This window comes from Schistocerca americana, chromosome X (genome assembly GCF_021461395.2).
Source record: "Schistocerca americana isolate TAMUIC-IGC-003095 chromosome X, iqSchAmer2.1, whole genome shotgun sequence".
In the NCBI taxonomy this organism is placed as follows: domain Eukaryota; kingdom Metazoa; phylum Arthropoda; class Insecta; order Orthoptera; family Acrididae; genus Schistocerca; species Schistocerca americana.
In genome coordinates, this window is record NC_060130.1 from 230,963,472 (window position 1) to 230,979,157 (window position 15,686).

A 15,686-nucleotide genomic window follows, 5' to 3' on the forward strand; every position below is an offset into this window, starting at 1 on the left:
AGGCGCGACGCCCGCAGGAGGGGGACGGAAGGGACGGCGGCGCGGGAAAGCGTATTCGAATCTGATTGGCCGCAGGGCGGCGGCGCGCGCATGCGGTCAGCTGATGTAACCGGGCACGGGGATTTCTACGCAGCAGCCTACTGTCAATGAGTTGCGCTCTTCTCCGTTCCTCTCGCAGATAGACCTCTCTCTTCCACACACGTGCTCTCAGTGTGACTAAGCAAACGGTCAATGCCATCCGCCAGCCAGCACCCGCGTACACAAGCAGAATGACACTGCGGGAAGCTGTCGATATGCGCGAATGCAGTCGCTGTCTCGATGGTGCTTGAGATACGGACTTGCCTCCGGCTGTCATCGTTCACATTTCACTCCGATTTCGCCTCTGCGGTGCTTTGATATCTAGCAGGTTGAAGGCGCTGCCGGCTTTAACAACTATGGAGTTAGTGCCAGAGTACACAAGCGATCGGACATGTAAATATTTCGGCATTTGAACTACTTTAGGACAAGAAATACTTTGCGCCTAAGAAATTACATTGTGAACGCCCGAGGCTGTAGAATTATTTAACATTGCAGGCCGAGAAATATTAAAACTGAACAAGCCGACGTGCAACAAGTATTCGAACACTTAATAAATATTCGGCTCCTGGGCTTTGTGACTTCTAAATAGGTTTCCGTGGGCAAACTCTCGTCTTTACGTCGACCGATGGGTCTGGAATTTTGTGAAAAGTATTCTGACTCAAAACATTTTGCGTTTTGTGTTAGACTGAAATTCTGTGTCCGTTATAAACAGGTTTCATTTAAGTCCAGATCATCTGCTTACCCAATTATTACATTTCGTTTTTCTGCATAACCATCTGAAGATGTGGTATACCGACAATCTGCAATTTGCATCCATTATGAAATAGCATAGGCACATTTCGTTCCTATTCGATTAATGTCGATTTAGTTGGACTCGAGCTCATTTTTCTATAGTGAAGCTCCGTGACGCTTATTTTAAAGTGTGGGGTGTGTCAATAATACGCTACCAGATTCATGATTTTATATTAATCTTTTGTCCCATAGTCAGTCCCAAGTGAGCTCGGGATTTGTTACATAAGATCACTTGTCTGATAGGGTATTATTCACACACCCCATATTTTAAAATAACCGTGACGGAGTCCCACTATAGAAGAATTAACTCAAGTTGAAGGAAACAGATCTCAATCGAATAGCAACGAAATGTATTTACTCCACTTCATAATCCATGCAAATTGCAGATTGCCGTGATAGCTCTCTCGACTCTGCACAGAGGTAAACACAACTCTGTGTTGCTGTAAAACACTAAAACACAGGGCAGTAAGTTTACAACCTCTGTCTCTCCCGATTAGAGAAAAGCTGTTTATTCTGTAGCTTATTACAAAGGCGACCTGAAGTCAGTGCTCCAAAAGTAACGTCTGTGTTAATGAAATAAGGCGGTTGTAATATTGAGGAGCGTGTTACGCTATACACTGTGTCTGTCTCCAAAATCGAAAAAAAAATAATGTGAAGTCTTGTTAGAGCTGGCATCATTAGTCCCGTTAAAATGACAAAGGATTTTCGATGTGACTGTTACGCCAGCATTATTACAAAAGCCTACAAAAACGCTATGAGATACGTATTCACCAAATAAATCCAGACCAGTCACATGATTACTGTACACGAAAACACATCTATCAGTTCTCACCGAAAATAGTTTGGGCAAAAGAAATAAAGTGTTTTCGTGAAGGCAGACTAAGAAAGCATCGAACATGAGCACTTTCATCCCCAGTACAACATTAGGTATGTTAACAGATACTGTAATATTGAAATCTTCTACTTTGTTATTAACTACTGCAATTTTTTTTGTTTTGCTGGTAATTTGTACAAAGCCGTTCTGTCTCAGGCAATGAAGACTTAAAATTGGCTGCGGTAGAAGGAACATTTGCCTACCACACTGTGTGTCACAGTCACAGCCGTACTGTAGTTCCGTGGTCTGCACATCGAAAATGAATAAGAAACGGTATGATATCAAGTTAATCTGTGCAAGGACAAAAACAGAATGTATTGTTAATAATGTATTGGCTCCGTGGTGCAAAGAACTTCTTTCTGAAGACCTTAATGAAGCGAATTTTGTAATCATTTATATGGATACCAGTAATCATAAATCTATTAAATTACTTCCTCTCATTTTCAGATACTTCAAACCTCAAAGCCGGGTACACGTAAAGGTGCTAGGTTTCTGCTCTGTCGAAAATGAAACATGAACTGTCTTATCAGAGCGAATATTGCATGTTCTACAGGCCCATAATATGGAGTCAAAATTTATGTGTCTCACAGCTGATAATACGAATGGTGGGTAAAGAGAGGATGTAAAGAAAACGTTTTCAGAAAATTAGAAGTAAGTCTGAAAAAGTCTAATGGCTCTGAGCACTATGGGACTCAACTGCTGAGGTCATTAGTCCCCTAGAACTTAGAACTAGTTAAACCTAACTAACCTAAGGACATCACAAACATCCATGCCCGAGGCAGGATTCGAACCTGCGACCGTAGCGGTCTTGCGGTTCCAGACTGCAGCGCCTTTAACCGCACGGCCACTTCAGCCGGCAAAAAAAAAGTCTCTTGTAGGCATTGGTTTCATGGCACATACTCTTCAAAATAGCGTAGAAACAGCAGTAGGCAAGTCACCAATCGATGTAGAAAACACTGTGTGTATTATTTATAAGTATTTCCACATACGCAGTGTTAGGAATTCTGGAATTTTTTAATACTGAGTATCAACAACTACTGGGTTACAACAGCCCAAGGTGGTTAGCATAATTGCCTGCACTTGAAAGGAATGTGAAATTGTATCCTGCTTTAAAATCATTTTTCCTGTCACAATTAGGATGCCCTGCTGCTTTGCATTCATTTTTCAATAACGAGGAATCAGCATTATGATTATGGTTTGTGCACAGTCAGCTACATAGATTTCAAACAAGCATGCTAGAAACTGAAAGGCGGAATATTTGCGTTGCAGAAGCAGTAGGTTGTTTTGCGCTACTAAAAACAAAGATACAAATATGAGTTAAATCCATGTTTCTGGAATTGTATGAGTGTGACCAACCAGCTCAAGATAGATTTTATTCATTTGTAAATATGTTCTATAGTGTAGCATATGACTATCCAGTTTCATGGAGTCAGAAATTTCCACTTGACACTGACTTCAGTAGGTCTACTTTTAATTCAAAACCAAAATGGGCAGATGTGGAGGCTAGTATTTTAGCAATACAAGACATAGGTAATCTAATACTTGACTGTTAACTCCTGTTTGATGAGTTTTGTATGGCTAAAGCAATTATAGTAGAGAAATTATGTGAATGGAATGCTAACAATGTAGCAATACAGGATATGTGGGTGGAAATTTTCAAAGTATTCAAAGAGAAAAAAAAATTGCAATAACAATCCTCCCTAAGGTTACAGAATTTATCCTTTGCCTTCCAGGCTCAAATTCACCCGTAGAATATATGTTTTCAATGTATTTTTTCAAAAATTAATAAGTACTGGTCATGTGACAAGACCAGTGTTTTGGAGTCTACAATTGGAATTTCTTTAATGCTACAGCGTAATTTCACTGTCCCATGCATAGAAATGTGTGACAGTTTGTTAGGTCTCAGAAAGATTTCTGAAAATACTCACTCCAGTGCAAAATAAGTAAATAAGCAAACATGAATGAATGCATGAGGTTTGTTCTATGCATGAAAGATTTATGAGAAATATTAAATTCCTTAAAATGTAGCAGTGTTCTTTTGTTTATTGTTTTGTACTATTTTTATATAGACAAGAATGGCTTTTTATTATCTTTGAAATGCAATTTCTCTACATTAATATCGATGGTAAAAGTCATTATCATCACCATCATCATCGTCATCACTATAGCAGTATTCCAATCACGAAAAGCCATTGTTGACTCATTTCGGTTCCAGTTAAACAGGATCCATAAGTCGTTTTAGTGAATGTCTAGGTCGTATTAGTCCCTGAGGGTGATACTGGAGTATCGTTGTAGGTGTCCGGTATATTTTAAAATATATATAGTAGCCTAATAAATGGAGGCCCTGTTGAATTCCATACCCTGGCGTGTAAGAGTCCCTGGTTGAGATTTATAGTAATTTCGCATGATGCTGATTTCTCAGTCAGAGGTCTCGTCTCCATATATACGCCACAAACCCATGTACGGAGTATAGCTGAGCGTACTGCGTACTAATATTAATGCTATTCATTTTTCTTCCACTTTCGTACGTGTGAGGGGAAAATGATTATCTATGTACAAGTTAGGCTCTCTTGTCTTATTCTCTTGATCCATGCTTTAAATACATGATAGAGGCAATAGAATGGCTACATGCTCTTCTTTGAACATAGGTTCTCCAAATCTGTCCGATAGTATTTCGCGAGAACAATATCGTTTTTCATACAAGAATTCCTACGGAAGCTCTGAGCACCTCTGTCGTACTTTAGTATTGGCTATACGGGCCTCTAAGCAGATTTTTCTCTGAATTCGCACCAAGTCTGCTGCCATCTTCAAATGATAATCGCTCCAAATACTGCAGCAGCGTCTTACGTGCTATTTCCCTTTCAGATAAACTGGACGTTCTTGAATCTTTCCAACAAATCACTTTTCATTTGCCTTTCCTATTATAGATTTTACACGTTCGTCTCAGTTGATTAGCTTGTTAGAACTGCCTTTAAATATTCAAACGATGTGACAGACACCAGGTCTTTTCCATGATACTGTTACTGGATGGTATCTGGTTCTTTACGATAGTCATTATCTTCCAATTATCCACATTTAAAATGCTGTGATATTCGTTACACCAAACAGAAACTATGATCAAGTCGTTATGCATTTTTGATCATTCAACTACGCGCAAATTTCTGGTGGACGGTAGCATTTTCACCGAACAGTATGATGGTGCTAATTATGATGTACGATAAATCGTATGTACACTCATGTTCAGAAGAAACAGAACATCTAGAACGACTAGAGAAGAACGTTCATATTCACAGGAAATGTACATTAGTATGTTCTGCAGAAATGATTAACATCTCAGTCACCTTGGTTCAGCCTGGTAGGCACATGGTCCGTAATTGGCCCTGATAACTTGTTCCATGCATGATGGCATCAAGCTGTATGAGGTTCGAATGGTGTCCTGTTGTACAGCCATCTATACTGTATTCACCTGGTTCCAAAGCTCATCTGTGGCGTTTGACATTGGGTCACAGCACAGCACCTGACGTTTCGCCATATTCCACACATTTTCGATTGGCGACATGTCTGGTGATCTGGAGGGCCAGGGCAAAAGGCTGACATCCTGTGACACCAAGAAGACTCATATTAGCGCAGCAACATGTGGTCGTGCATTGTCTTGCTGAAAATGGCGTCTGGGGTGTTGTGGAGAAAGGATATCGCTACGGATCGCAAGATGTCAATCACTTAGCTCACACTGGCTACAGTGGCCTGGACACGCACCAGCTGTGAGCTGTGATTGTACCCAATATCAACGCACACCATAAGGCCTTCAGTTGGCACTGTATGTCTTGTGCACTTTAACGCCGCTAGCCCTGACTGCGGTGAACCAAAATGCGGCCATTATTTTCAAACAAACAGCACTTGGATTCGTCCGGAAACACTATCTGATGCCATTCCTGTCACATGTGACGTCGTTCCACACACCATTGTCGTGTAGCATGTTTCTGCACATTCGTCGAAGGTAGGCGGAGAAGTGGACGACGCGCACGTAACCCATGCCGTAATAAGCGGAGATGGACTGTCGCCTCTGATAGTGTACGATGTGTTACACTGTTCCACTGTTGCGCAGGAGTCGAGGAGGACACAGATCTGTCCTGCAATCCCATTCGGATGAGGTGCCGATTTTCTCGTATGGTGGTCTATATGATGTGACCTGGTTCAAATGGTTCAAATGGCTCTGAGCACTAAGGGACTCAACATCTGTGGTCATCAGTCCCCTAGAACTTAGAACTAATTAAACCTACCTAACCTAAGGTCATGACACACATCCATGCCCGAGGCAGGATTCGAACCTGCGACCGTAGCAGTCGCACGGCTCAGACTGTAGCGCCTAGAACCGCTCGGCCACTCCGGCCGGCTGGTGTGACCTGACTCATCTCATCGTGTTCTACGTCCTTCAGTAAACCATTCTGCTCACACCCGTTGCACTACCGAAATAGTTTGTATCACACCGAGCAGCAACTTTCCAGATGGTTGCATCCCGTTCTATCATGGCATGCGTCCTCCTTCAAACTCATTGATTTGACGGTACGGTTCTCGCATACGTCTGCGAGGCATCCTGCACGTCTGCTGAAGCCACACTGGTCCATTACCTGCAGTTTATAACGACAACGAGAGCCCAGGCATATTTTACCGATGGGTGGTGTTGCGCCGCGCCGCGGACAGACATGGTTCAAATGCTGATCATGCAGAACGTACTAATTTACATGTCCTGTGAATATGAACGTCGTATCTCTAGTCGTTCAAGGTGTTCTGTTTTTTTCTGAATATGAGAGTATGATATCGTATTACGCTTTCTTGGACCACACAAGACGTTACTTTTGTTCCTGTTTCACATAAGCAGTCCAATACAACAAATTGTCCTGATAAGAGGAAAGAAAAATATTCCAGCCAATCACATACTTGAAAAGACAGTCGTTATGATCGTATCTTGCTTATTAGACGACAATGTCGAACTTTGTTGAACGTCTTTCGTGCAGCAAGAAAGATGGAATCTACCTACACATATGCAGATCATGTACAGCTCTGCAATCCTTATCATTTGCGTATTTTTATGTACATCATCTGTAACATTAAGTTTACCGGAGACAAATGTGTCCTCCTCGGTATTGTGGTTCCTCAAACGCTCGTCTATTTCTTTGTATCTATTCTAGTGTGTTTTTGTAACTAGAATAGGAGAGAGAATCCGTGTCGTAGAGCGGACGATTCCTGATTGGTTAACTTCCTGTAGAGGGAAGAGTCGAGACGAGTATATTCTCGTTGGGCTTGTGGGAGCTGCGAGCACGGCTGCTGGCTGATATATCGCTAAGAATCTCCGTAGACCTGCTGTCCACGTGAAATATAGCCAGCCGGCAATATTTCGCGAGGGCAGTACAATACGGACGAACGAGTCAGCGATAAACTGGGCTGTAACCAGGTAGTATACCTCCGGGCTTTAGAGTCGGTGGTGGAAGGAGGAGCGGGTTGAAATTGCGCCTCTTCAAGGGTGCAGACTCCGAAACTACGCGGAAGAATTAGTTTTACTAATAAATTTCAGTGACAGCAGAAATACATTTAATTTTGTGTGAACAATATTTTTCCTTAACAAAGTTCATGTTAGTAATTTTAGCAAGAATAAATAATTTTTATCGAATCTACTGAGAGAAATATAAAATTTGCTATATCTGTGCAGCAAAAAATTGATCCAAATACTGTTGATTGTCTACGTAGATAACAGGCTTACAGTCATAGACACGCAGCATCTTGTTGTTGTTGTTGTGGCCTTCACTCCTGAGACTGGTTTGATGCAGCTCTCCATGCTACTCTATCCTGTGCAAGCTCCTTCATCTCCCAGTACTTACAGCAACCTACGTCCTTCTGAATCTGCTTAGTGTATTCACCCCTTGGTCTCCCTCTATGATTTTTAGCCTCCACACTGCCCTCCAATGCTAAATTTGTGATCCCTTGATGCCTCAGAACATGTCCTACCAACCGGTTCCTTCTTCTTGTCAAGTTGTGCCACAAACTCCTCTTCTCCCCAATTCTGTTCAATACCTCCTCATTAGTTATGTGATCTACCCATATAATCTTCAGCATTCTTCTGTAGCACCACATTTCGAAAGCTTCTATTCTCTTCTTGTCCAAACTATTTATCGTCCATGTTTCACTTCCATACATGGCTACACTACACACAAATACTTTCAGAAACGACTTCCTGACACTTAAATCTATACTCGATGTTAACAAATTTCTCTTCTTCGGAAACGCTTTTCTTGCCATTGCCAGTCTACATTTGATATCCTCTCTACTTCGACCATCAACAGTTATTTTGCTCCCCAAATAGCAAAACTCCTTTACTACTTTAAGTGTCTCATTTCCTAATCTAATTCCCTCAGCATCACCCGATTTAATTCGACTACATTCCATTATCCTCGTTTTGCTTTTGTTGATGTTCATCTTATATCCTTCTTTCAAGACAATGTCCATTCCATTCAGCTGCTCTTCCAAGTACTTTGCTGTCTCTGACAGAATTACAATGTCATAAGCGAACCTCAAAGTTTTTATTTCTTCTCCATGGATTTTAATACCTACTCCGAATTTTTCTTTTGTTTCCTTTACTGCTTGCTCAATATACAGATTGAATAACATCGGGGAGAGGCTACAACCCTGTCTCACTCCCTTCCCAACCGCTGCTTCCCTGTCATGTCCCTCGATTCTTATAACTGCCATCTGGTTTCTGTACAAATTGTAAATAGCCTTTCGCTCCCTGTATTTTACCCCTGCCACCTTCAGAAATTGAAAGAGAGTATTCCAGTGAACATTGTCAAAAGCTTTCTCTAAGTCTACAAATGCTAGAAACGTAGGTTTGCCTTTCCTTAATCTTTCTTCTAAGATGAGTCCTAAGGTCAGTATTGCCTCACGTGTTCCAACATTTCTACGGAATCCAAACTGATCTTCCCTAAGGTTGGCTTCTACCAGTTCTTCCATTCGTCTGTAAAGAATCTGTGTTAGTATGTTGCAGCTGTGGCTTATTAAACTGATAGTTCGGTAATTTTCACATATGTCAACACCTGCTTTCTTTGGGATTGGAATTATTATATACTTCTTGAAGTCTGAGGGTATTTCGCCTGTCTCATACATCTTGCTCACCAGATGGTAGAGTTTTGTCAGGACTGGCACTCCCAAGGCCGTCAGTAGTTCTAATGGAATGTTGTCTACTCCCGGGGCCTTATTTCGACGCAGGTCTTTCAGTGCTCTATCAAACTCTTCACGCAGTATTGTATCTCCCATTTCGTCTTCGTCTACATTCTCGTCCATTTCCATGATATTGCCCTCAAGTACATCGCCCTTGTATAGACCCTCTATATACTCCTTCCACCTTCCTGCTTTCCCTTCTTTGCTTAGAACTGGGTTTCCATCTGAGCTCTTGATATTCCTACAAGTGGTTCGCTTTTCTCCAAAGGTCTCTTTAATTTTCCTGTAGGCAGTATCTATCTTACCCCTACTGAGATAAGCCTCTGCATCTTTACATTTGTCCTCTAGCCATCCCTGCTTAGCCATTTTGCACTTCCTGTCGATCTCATTTTTGAGACGTTTGTATTCCTTTTTGCCTACTTCATTTACTGCATTTTTATATTTTCTCCTTTCATAAATTAAATTCAATATTTCTTCTGTTACCCAAGGATTTCTTCTAGCACTCGTCTTTTTACCTACTTGATCCTCTGCTGCATTTACTACTTAATCCCTCAGAGCTACCCATTCTTCTTCTACTGTATTTCTTTCCCCCATTTGTGACAATTGTTCCTTTATGCTCTTCCTGAAACTCTGTACACCCTCTGGTTTAATCAGTTTGTCCAGATCCCATCTCTTTAAATTCCCACCATTCTGCAGTTTCTTCAGTTTTAATCTACAGCTCATAACCAATAGGTTGTGGTCAGAGTCCACATCTGCCCCTGGAAATGTCTTACAATTTAATACCTGGTTCCTAAATCTCTGTCTTACCATTATATAATCTATCTGATACCTTCTAGTATTTCCAGGATTCTTCCATGTGTACAACCTTCTTTCATGATTCTTGAACCAAGTGTAGCTATAATTAAGTTATGCTCTGTCCAAAATTCTACCAGACGGCTTCCTCTTTCATTTCTTTCCCCCAATCAATATTCACCTACTATGTTTCCTTCTCTCCCTTTTCCTACTCTCGAATTCCAGTCTCCCATGACTATTAAATTTCGTCTCCCTCACTACCTGAATAATTTCTTTTATCTCATCATACATTTCATCAATCTCTTCATCATCTGCAGAGCTAGTTCGCATATAAACTTGTACTACTGCGGTAGGCGTGGGCTTCATATGTATCTTGGCTACAATAATGTGTTCACTATGCTGTTTATAGTAGCTTACCCGCATTCCTACTTTTTTTATTCATTATTAAACCTACTCCTGCATGACCTCTATTTGATTTTGTATTTACAACCCTGTATTCACCTGACCAAAAGTCTTGTTCCTCGTGCCACCGAACTTTACTAATTCCCACTATATCTAACTTCAACCTATCCATTTCCCTTTTTAAATTTCCTGACCTACCTGTCCAATTAAGGGATCTGACATTCCACGCTCCGATCCGTAGAACGCCAGTTTTCTTTCTCCTGATAACGACATACTCCTGAGTAGTCCCCGGCCGGAGATCTGAATGGGGGACTATTTTACCTCCGGAATATTTTACCCAAGAGGACGCCATCATCATTTAATCATACAGTAAAGCTGCATGCCCTCGGGAGAAATTACGGCTGTAGTTTCCCCTTGCTTTCAGCTGTTCGCAGTATCAGCACAGCAAGGCCGTTCTGGTTATTGTTACAAGGGCAGATCAGTCAATCATCCAGACTATTGCCCTTGCAACTACTGAAAAGGTTGCTGCCCCTCTTCAGGAACCACACGTTTGTCTGGCCTCTCAACAGATACCCCTCCGTTGTGGTTGCACCTACGGTACGGCCATCTGTATCGCTGAGGTACGCAAGCCTCCCCACCAATGGCAAGGTCCATGGTTCATGGGGGGGGGGGGGGGGGGGGGGGGGCACGCAGCATCTTAGAACTGTATAATTCCATATCGGCAGTTTAAAAACCAACTATGCTAGATAACTGCCACTTTGACAATAATCTATCTTTCATGTATCATCTTAAGATTCATCAGTGTCATCATCATCTTCACAGCAGCAACTCCATAATCACTAGCCATCTGATGTTTACTGCACCGTGGCTGTTAATGAATGTTGTAATGTCGTTTTAATTCACTTGTCAGCTAACTGTAGAGATAAAATAGCTTTAACGACCTTCATCGAAGCGGTCCAGAAACTGACACTTGTCACAGACGAACGTACCTTTCGCATGACGATAAAAATGAGCCTTCGCTTGAGCAGGAAGTATCTTCAGGTAGAGATATAGTCAAATGTGGGTTGCATGGCAGCCTAAACCAAACGGCTGCCGTATGAGTGCTTTAAATGCTATGTCCTTATTTAGGAAAAGCACAGCTGTAGCTTATCTCACCCACAATGAAGAAATATATCCCAATCGAAAGTAATGTTCGCAGGACATTTTTTATTTGCTGCTGTTTATGTTACAACATTTGAGACAACTTGGTGATAAACGTGTCAATAGCAAGAAATAGTACTGACGCATTTATTGCTGGACATCGCATAAACATTCTGCTGCCTCTTCAGTGACGAGTCGCTCGCAGAAGATTTATTAGCCCTCAATTCTGACAATCTCTTCAACCGTCAATCCTAACAGCACAGAAATGACTTTTTTTTACTGCTTCTGCAAAACTCTGTGGAATAAACATGGAGGATCACTTACACTGGACTGAAGACAACTACAATTTTTAACCAGGTGTCGGCATCACTTCATTCACTACAGAAATATAAAAAGTATTTCCTCTCAAGTTTTAAAATAAACTCGTAAAATCACTAATATTCACCATACTTAATTATGATGATCCTATTCTTCAAGAAATTCGCATGGTAAGTCACGCCGGCTTGTTGAATGCTTGTGTGTGATATGATTGCGACGTTCGCTATTTCGACAATATCACTCCTAGCTACGAACAGTTATCATTTCTACTTGCCGATAAGCTTACAGACTATCATCCCTTGTGGTTTTTCAATCGTCTTAATCATTTGACTCCCTCTTGTTCGTCTTCGACTCTTACACTACTACCTGAACAGTACAGCACAAATACTCTTCCTCGACAAAGTAAAATGCTGTCTATACCACTGCATAATATATCCATTCTCTCAACATCATTTTCTGTATCTGGAACCATACTCTGGAATGATCTTCCTCAAAATATCAGAGAAATTAAATTTCTTGCAAACTCCAAAATACAACAAATGGTACACGTCGTATCACAATAGCTACATCTTTCATGTATTTGTCTACAGCTCGCCCTTTTTGTCAACACTTCCTCCTCACATTTCAATCTTTTCCCTTTTCATCACCCCTTTTGTTTCTGATGATACGAAGCACGGCTTCAAACGTGCTAAAATAATAATTATTATTACTTTTATCATTCTCACTGTCCTTTATTTTATTGCCAATTATTACTATTATTCGCTGTTGTTATTTGTGTTGGTAATTGTCCTCATAATAATTTCTCAGATGAATGTAACTGAACCAGAAGTATGCATAGGTATGGCTCTGAGCACTATGGGACTTAACATCTGAGGTCATCAGTCCCCTAGAACTTAGAACTACTTAAACCTAACTAATCTAAGGACATCACACACATCCATGCCCGAGGCAGGATTCGAACCTGCGACCATAGCCGTCGCGCGGTTCCGGAATGAAGCGCCTATGCATAGGTATGTTTTGTAATATTTTTTGATGTGTTTTCTTTTGTTCAGATGTGAGAGAGGGCCTTGAGGTACTAATCTGGTCAGGATAAATAAACAATAAATGAATACATATGAGAAATGAAGACCTCTAACGGCGTGATGTCGAAAGACTATATTTGCGTTAAGTCATGATACAGGGCAGTAACGGCAGTGATTTCAAGCCCTGTGCTGTGGGTGGAATGGGAACCGGGGACTGAGAATGAATACTCTGAAGTCATAACTATTGCGTTTGAGTTGCTGTTGTTTCGAGCATCGAACTAGGTTAGTTAGCATTATAGACATACCAAGATCGCATCTATGAACATGAATAAAATTCTTCAAACTGACTGTAGCTTAGGAAAGTTTTAATTTGGGCCGGTGGAAAGCTAGATGTTCCATCTGAAGAATTATCCAAATCGTTGGACGTCAGATGTCAGGTTGGCACGTCTGGACCAGTGCTTGGACGGGCAGCCATTGCTGATCGCTCGAGGACTACCATGCTGCTTAGGAACATTTTTGCAACCATAGTGTCAGGATCAAGATAGTACAAACCGAAGTATACTACTCGATTTACCTATGACAGCCTACGTGATCGTTTCATTTCATATCCCTATAAACTGTTAGATCCAGCTATTTGTATGATTTCACCAATTCCGACTATGGGTCGTTGATATTTTACTAGTAGGGCACTGCGTTTCTTTGCTTTGTGACGTGCACAATTTTAAATCCCTAAACATTTAAAGCAAGTTACCAGTCTTTGCATTAATTTGAAACATTATTAAGAGCCTACTTGTTTTGCAAATAAAACCGCCTTTACCTGCTGCCACTTAATTAAAAAAAAATACCCTCTTCAGATCTCTCTCTCTCTCTCTCTCTCTCTCTCTCTCTCATAGACGCACTCATAGTATAAACATCACGAATAGCATTTGGTTTTGAACATATACCGGGTGATCAAAAAGTCAGTATAAATTTGAAAAATAAACCACGGAATAATGTAGATAGAGAGGTAAAAATTGACACACATGCTTGGAGTGACATGGGGTTTTATTAGAACAAAAAAAAAAAAAAACACCGCATATTGCTAGACGTGTGAAAGATCTCTTGCACGCGTCGTTTGGTGATGATCGTGTGCTTAGCTGCCACTTTCGTCATGCTTGGCCTCCCAGGTCCCCAGACCTCAGTCCGTGCGATTATGGGCTTTGGGGTTACCTGAAGTTGCAAGTGTATCGTGATCGACCGACATCTCTAGGGATGCTGAAAGACAACATCCGACGCCAATGCCTCACCATAACTCCGGACATGCTTTACAGTGCTGTTCACAACATTATTCCTCGACTACAGCTATTGTTGAGGAATGATGGTGGACATATTGAGCATTTCCTGTAAAGAACATCGTCTTTGCTTTGTCTTACTTTGTTATGCTAATTATTGCTATTCTGATCAGATGAAGCGCCATCTGTTGGCCATTTTTTGAACGTTTGTATTTTTTTTTTGTTTCTAATAAAACCCCATGTCATTCCAAGCATGTGTGTCGATTTTTACCTCTCTATCTACATTATTCCGTGATTTATTCAGTTTCCAAATTTATACTGACTTTTTGATCACCCAGTACTTCGTTAGGTTGGCAACAAGTAGGTAAACACACCAGAGAGGAGAAAACACGTAATATAGTTGCAGTATTGACGTTGCTAAAAGAAGTGTCCGAAGAAATAGTTATATCGAGTGGCAAAAGAACAATATTATAGAACAAAAGAGAAGGAGAAACATGGTGAACAGTGTGAAAAAGGTCAGAACACAAAGTTGTGCTTATATGTCGGTAACACAGTGCTAGTGCAACTCCCAGACCAGACCAGACTCAGGAAGACGTCGTATCAGGAGAAAGAAAACTGGCGTTCTACGGATAGGAGCGTGGAATATCAGATCCCTTAATCGGGCAGGTAGGTTACAAAATTTGAAAAGGGAAATGGATAGGTTAAAGTTAGATATAGTGGGAATTAGTGAAGTTCGGTGGCAAGACGAACAAGACTTTTGGTCAGGTGAATACAGGGTTGTAAATACAAAATCAAATAGAGGTCATGCAGGAGTAGGTTTAATAATGAATAAAAAAAGTAGGAATGCGGGTAAGCTACTATAAACAGCATAGTGAACACATTATTGTAGCCAAGATACATATGAAGCCCACGCCTACCACAGTAGTACAAGTTTATATGCGAACTAGCTCTGCAGATGATGAAGAGATTGATGAAATGTATGATGAGATAAAAGAAATTATTCAGATAGTGAAGGGAGACGAAAATTTAATAGTCATGGGTGACTGGAATTCAGTAGTAGGAAAAGGAAGAGAAGGAAACGTAGTAGGTGAATGTGGAATGGGGATAAAGAATGAAAGAGGAAGCCGCCTGGTAGAATTTTGCACAGAGCATAATTTAATTATAGCTAACACTTGGTTCAAGAATCATGAATGAAGGTTCAATACATGGAAGAGGCCTGGAGATACTAGAAGGTTTCAGATAGATTATTTAATGGTAAGACAGAGATTTAGGAACCAGGTTTTAAATTGTAAGACATTTCCAGGGGCAGATGTAGACTCTGACCACAATCTATTGGTTATGAACTGTAGATTAAAACTGAAGAAACTGCAAAAAGGTGGGAATTTAAAGAGATGGGACCTGGATAAACTGAAAGAACCAGAGGTTGTACAGAGTTTCAGGGAGAGCATAAGGGAACAATTGACAAGAACGGGGGACAGAAATACAGTAGAAGAAGAATGGGTAGCTTTGAGGTACGAAGTAGTGAAGGCAGCAGAGGATCAAGTAGGTAAAAAGACGAGTGCTAGTAGAAATCCTTGGGTAACAGAAGAAATATTGAATTTAATTTATGAAAGGAGAAAATATAAAAATGCAGTAAATGAAGTAGGCAAAAAGGAATACAAACGTCTCAAAAATGATATCGACAGGAAGTGCAAAATGGCTAAGCAGGGATGGCTATAGGACAAATGTAAAGATGTAGAGGCTTATCTCACTAGGGGTAAGATAGATACTGCCTACAGGAAAATTAAA